This window comes from Lathyrus oleraceus, chromosome 6 (assembly GCF_024323335.1).
Source record: "Lathyrus oleraceus cultivar Zhongwan6 chromosome 6, CAAS_Psat_ZW6_1.0, whole genome shotgun sequence".
NCBI classification, from domain to species: domain Eukaryota; kingdom Viridiplantae; phylum Streptophyta; class Magnoliopsida; order Fabales; family Fabaceae; genus Lathyrus; species Lathyrus oleraceus.
The window spans coordinates 86095365-86101919 of record NC_066584.1 but is presented as its reverse complement, the minus strand read 5'-3'; the positions used below and the strand labels follow the sequence as shown (position 1 = coordinate 86101919).

The window sequence follows — 6555 nt, the reverse complement described above, 5'->3', positions numbered from 1 at the left end:
ACTTACTACCGAAATCCCTTGTATTCTCAGTGTCGTTTATCAAATCTCACTTCGAATACTCCCCAGTGTGTGTCTGATTCTCCAGCAGGACTGTTTCCCCAGCGAGTTGTTACCTACCATTTGTCTGTCTCCCTGTGGATCATCAGTATTCCCCCACATATTGGTCTGTCTAGTAGCATCTCCTGCCAAGGGTCCACCATATCCCTAGCAGGGAAGAAAATTAAAAAAAAAAAAAAGAGAATCATGCATCCACGCATATCATGGCATGCATATCATATCATATCACACCATGTCATAGGGATTCAGGATCAAAATCCGGGTCTTCTTAGTATTTAACCATCTCCCACTATGATCATATGAAGAGTGTCCTACTTCATATTCTCTAGTTGAAGACGCTTAAATAGGGGCAACTGTCATACCCCGATTTTGGTCCTGAATTTTTTATGTTTTTAATTTTGTTTAGCATGTTTGGCCCAACCTTACTTTGGTCTTATATGAGGATTGGTTTTGGTCCAAAGTTATGGTGTTGTTCATGTGATTGTTAATACTCATAACCAATCTTCTCATGTCACAAGCCAATGGCCAATCATGCCACTTGATTCATGAATATCCCTTTCAAACCCCAATCTTGTGCCTTTGTTTGTCCGTCTTTTGATGCCAAAAGTAAGAAAGTTGAAAGGACTTGCATCTCGAAAGAAAGCAAGTATTTGTCATCGGAAAGCTATTCTGAGCTTCATAACTGAACTTGATATCACTGAGCTGCCTCTTTTCTTTGCATTACTGATAAAGCCTTTGCAAATAGTAAAGAAAACCGATGGGCCTGCTAACTTGTTTTGGACTTTACCTATAGGCTGCACTAGTGAATTTCAAGCGTCTTCTTTGTTAGAATACTTTACTTTAGACGATGTTGCAACCTTATCCTGGAAAAAGAAATACGGCTTCTTGCATGTCATAAGAGATGTTGTTGGAGTTTTTGATGAATTGCATATTGGACCCTTTCTTGAGTTACTGGTGGGGTGTTGTTCGAGTATTGGAAAATTGCACTTCAAGCCTTGACAATCAATTGGATTATGAAAACAATTCTGCCCATAGAGTTTTACTTTCAAATATTTAAGTGCTTATGGACAGCATTTGTTGTTTATTTGAAAATGATAATGCATCCAAGAGAAGACTGATCAAATCTCCTGACGAAACATTGATAAGAATTTTCAAATTTTTACCCAAGTACATCATATTACATACAAGCACAATCTTAATGAATATATCAAAACTCCATCGAGAATCTAAATTCCAGCATCCCAATAATTCATTCCAAAAAAAAAGTTTAACAACACATTAATATCATTACAGAAGGTTTCAACATTCCTAATAGACTTCTCCTGAGGATTTTCATTTCCTTAAGGCATACTGTTTATACAAACAAAAATAAGTTGGACGAAGCTTTGCAGTCTTTACAAAAAAAGCATGAAAGAAGTGACGAAACTATGCTTCTGAAGTCTCTGGAAGACCCTCAACATTGTAACCATCACTGCCAGGTTCTTTTAGGACAGAGAAAATGGAGGACAAAGCCGCATCAATTTTCAACAAATTTGTGAGTTTTCAAAGAGAATCTAAATCCAGTTCAATTCGAACCGAAAATTCTCAGTGGTATATCAGATGGATCATTTTGCAGCAGCTGAAGAACAATTAGCTTCTCAGAGACTTAGGCAAAAACTTGAGGAAGTGAATGTAGCTGCTCAAACTCAGCTTGCCCCTGTTCAAGACCATGTCAACTACACTCTTCAGAAAGCCTATTTTAAATGTGCATATGTGTGCTTTGATAGAAGCAGAAGGCAGGAGGAGATAAGCCATTGTGTTGAAAATTGCAGTATTCCTATTACTAATGTGCAACAAACGTTTGATAATGAAATGGGCAAAGTTGGGAAGTTGTGAATCCTGCAATTGTAAAAACAATCATAGCCCTGCAATTAAAAAAAACCAAACACCAGTTTCACAACAAGAGATGGTGATGATAAGCAAGTTCTTAAGATTAATTCAAAGGCCGCTGTCGTATTTGTCATAGCAGCATCTACCTTTCTTGTTCTGCTGTTCTTTTCATGACAACATGGTTTATGTGGGTGCTCATCATACTTTTCTGCATTTCCGGTGTTCAGGGGATGCACAATTGCATTACAAGCCTCACTTTAAGGAAATGGCCATGGATTAGTCCTGCGTCCATTAGTACCTGTCATTAGCACAACCAAGCTTAGTCATTACAAACAAGTTTTCTAACCTACAAAAGTTGAATTATTTGAAGAAATACCTATTGGATTGGGTGTATTGAATATTCAGTTTGAAGGAATATTGAATGATGGAATGAAAGGTTGAAGAGCTGTTCGCTGCAAAACTGCAAATTGAGGAACTAGAGTCTCAGGCAGCATGTCGACAGAAGGAGATATTTGCACTGAATGCCAAATAAGCAACCTGCAGCAATTGCAATCCTCCGTGAGCATAGTCCATAAGCATTCCAATTCGTCACCATGCCCTGTCCACCTGCATTACCAATGTAAACCAAACCATACAACAGTCATTCAATAATTACACGCATTGAATCAAATGATGATGCAAATGATGCTCACCTTGAACTGCACTGTGTTGAATCAGCATTTGTGTAAATAATTTTACCAAAGAAGAAGCTCTATTGAAGGCCTTGAATAATGGCCGTCCTAGAAAAAAACAGGAACCATTTGAACATCAAGCCACAATGAAACCAGAAAATTCATTTTTACTAGAGGAATTCACTGCAGTAACACAAAATTAGTCAAAGTTGGTTGAATTCCAAAAAAATTCCCAAAATTGGCATAAGGACAAAAACATAGAAGAAAGCAAAACCCAGTTTACCTGTTCCAACCCAAGCATCGATTAGGGCGACCAAAACCTGACCATCCAGAAGGGGGTTTTGCAGGATACTCTTTTGAGCTCCATATGCCATCATGAAAACCCTAATTCGTAGGGGATAAATAGAGAGGGATTAGTGAGGCGATCGGGGAGAGAATTCGAAAACGGAAAGTGGAGGCGGAAAAGAATCTCAAAAAAAACCTAAATCCCAAAATCAGACCTGGTTTGAAGAGGCGGAGGAGGGAGTTTTAGGCTTCATCGTCTCCGTTTGTTTTCGCCAAAGGTGAGCCTCTTTCTCCTTGTTTCTCCTTAAAAACCTTGGACCCTTGCATTTTAGAGTGAGAGAGATTGTGTGGTACGCGAGAGATGGAAAGCGGCGGTGAGTGAGGTTAAGCGATCGAGAGATTGAGAGAGATAAGTGAGAGAGTGAAGGCTGAGGACGTCGACGGCAAGAGAGCAATGGGGGAGGAATTCGCTGAGAGCGATTGTTTGGAGTGGTGAGAAGCGCAGAGTGAGAGAGACGGAAGCACTATTGCATTTTGTTTTTCCTTTTTCTTTTCTTCAATTTATTATTAAACAGAATAAGTATTTTTTTTTATTACAAAAAAAAAACATTAAAAAATTCGTTTAATTTTTCTAGGTTATTAGTTAATAAGTGTTTTATGTGTTCAATTTATTCCTCATTGTAAACCCAACAGCCATGCGGCTGGGTTTAATTACTAGTAGACCAACAGTTTTTCTTTTTTATTTAGTTTTTTATTTTAATCCTATTTTTAATTTATCTTAGTTTATATATTTAAGTTAGTATTAAAATGACAATTAGTTGGTAAGTGGTCTGGTGGAGGGGAGTGGTGTCTAGGTCTTTAGTGTAGTGGGTTCAATTCCCCTATGTGTAGTTTTTTTTCTTTTAACATTTTCTTTTATATTTATGCTTTATTACTCATAGTTTTTTATTATTGTTTAATAATATAGATTTGATTTCTTTTAATTTCATCATGCATTCGAAACCATTTTAAAACTGTAAAAATCATTTCTTTTCTCGATTTAATATCGAGCCCATTTCCACACCCTTGTAAGTCGATTGCTTTTTAAGCATCGCCATCAACCTCACATAGCTTACTCTTGGGCTTTCTTACAATGAGCCGGTTCTCTTGCACTTACACTCATATTTCGCATCATTTGTTGTTTGGGCCTGATTTAATTATTTCATGATTTTTGAATCCCCATTTGACAAAATGTACCCCACTTCCCCAATGTGTATATAATTTTGTATTTGTTTTTATTTCTCTATTTGTTTTAGACGCTAACACAAGAATAAATCCACCATTCCTAGAAAATACGAAAAAATATGACTCGATCCAACGTCGAGTATTTTCTCAATAAACAAATCAACTCATTTCTCCCTCCTATTCCATTCCATTTCTTCCAAACTTTCATCAAACGCTTGATTCAACGTCAAGCCATTTTTCCTAATAAAAACTCAAAAAAAATATTAATTCATAGTTAAGACCTTTTCAATAAAGATGGAAGTGGAACGTGGTGTATACCACGCACTTCTGAGACTAGGATTCGAGATGTATATCTCGCCAATCCTAGCTCTCGCCATCATCCAAATTTATCCACTTTGTTTCTCTCAAACACTCATTCAAATTTCTTTTAAACGTCCATCAATACTTGATCTAGGTCAAGTTATTTTCACAACAAAACTCAAAATACCTAATTCTTATTTAACATTTTCTCAATAAAGGTGGAAATGGAACATGGTGTATACCATGCACTCCTGAGGTTAAGATTCGAGACGTATGCCTCGCCAATCTTAACTCTCGCCATCGTCTAAAACTGTCAATGCGGTTTCTTCAAACCCTTTCTCAATCAAATTCCAAAAAATACTTAATTCCTATCTTAACTTCTTTCAATAAAGATGGAAATGGAACATGGTGTATACCGTGCACTCCTGAGGCTAGGATTCGAGATGTATATCTCGCTCATCCAAGTTCTCGCCATCACTCAAAATACATCCAACCAATCAAACTCTTTCTCGCCGCCGTGCGATTAATCAAAAACCTTTTCATAAATGAAAGGTATCTTGTCTTAAGTGATACAAAACAATGTTTCGGCCACGATTGTTGAGTAGAGATAAATGACGCTTTTCCGAATGCAGATTTATAAATCCGTTCGATGTGTGGTATGCGTTCACTCCTCATCTGTTTTGGGTAAAATAATGTTTTCGTCGATTAATACAGTATGACTTTCGCTAAAATCGACCAACAAACAAACATTTTTCTACCCAGAACTACGTAAGCCTTGATTTCTCTTTTGAGATACGTAGGAGCAGGATTTGTAAATCTTGTCAGGCCCACTAATAAAAAACTTAGGTTTAGTCCTTCATTAAAAAATCCAAAAACATTTTCCTCTCTTTTACTCTTTCTTTCCCACCTAATAATTTGAAAAGCCTAATATTTTAACTAACATTAATGCACACAACTGACCTAATGGTTCCCGTTGAGTACAACGGACGCGAGGGGTGCTAATACCTTCCCCTTGTGTAATCGACTCCCGAACCCTAATTTGGTTGCGACGACCAATAATCACTGTCATTTTGTCTTGGGTTTTATCGATATTTCCCCTTTCCTTTTTAGGAATAAATAAAGTTCGGTGGCGACTCTGTTCAGTCCATCATTGCGAGCGTGCGATCGCGCTTCGCTTTGAAGTCGTATCCCCATTTTTTTCGAGGTGCGACAATAAGCAATTAGCAATATCTAGACATCATGAAGATTAAGGCATCAAATAAAGATAGACACATCTAAGAAAGCAAATCCCATATCTAGCAGTCTTCTTTGTCTTCTCATGTATCATATGAATTATTCCTTAATCAACTCAGAGCAAAGCATCAGACACAAGATCAAAATAACAGTTAAGCACAAAGAAAGAGTAGCAAATGAATCTAAGAAAATCCCAAGGTTTGCATCAAATGAAGGCTCAATTCACAATAGCTCAGTCTCATAATGTTGGCATTGACCAAGTCCTTTTGCATAGAGAATGTTGCCTAATCCTAAGTCCAAAAGTTCAGATCAAGTTCAACAGTCCACCAGATGTTTTTGAGAGTTTTTGTTCTTATTAGATATTTTAAGGTCCTAAGACCACAAACAAAATTAAAAGACATAAACAATAAATATATCTCAAATGAGCAAAGTGAAAATGACATAAACATAATTAAGTTATATGAAATGTAAATGAAAAATGAATGATAAATGACTAAAATTTAAATTGCATAAAGTAAATGACTTGAAAGTAAAACAATATTAACAAGGATTAGTCGAATGTTAGTCAAAGGTTAGTCAAGTGTAATGGTGATTTTTAATTGTTTAAGTCATTCTTTGGAGAACGCTCAACCATTCATTCACAAGTATAGATCCCTGAACCAAGACATCTTCCATGAGAAGGGATCCAACTTGGATAATTCAACAAGTATGCCACTAGCTCCCATGAAAGGAAAAAAATGTCAAGTCCCCACACAATACCATGAAGAAGGGGAAACTTACAATTCCACTTACTAGAATGTTATGCCTTTAGGGTCAAATTTAGCTCTATATTTAGCAATCGTAATTGGACTTATATATAAGTCACAACTATCTGAGGTCGGACAATAAAAATTTAGGTGTTAATGCATGTTATAGA

The 6555-nt window shown here is 36.6% G+C and overlaps 1 long non-coding RNA gene across 1 annotated transcript; it reads right to left on the bottom strand.

The window, feature by feature from the left end:
• Positions 1–2108: 2108 nt before the first annotated feature.
• On the bottom strand, positions 2109–2963 carry LOC127093293 (uncharacterized). Its single transcript, XR_007792512.1, has 4 exons — positions 2881–2963; positions 2619–2705; positions 2303–2532; positions 2109–2224 (listed from the first exon to the last, which is right to left on the bottom strand). It is a non-coding gene; the product is annotated as an uncharacterized LOC127093293 (long non-coding RNA).
• Positions 2964–6555: the final 3592 nt, after the last annotated feature.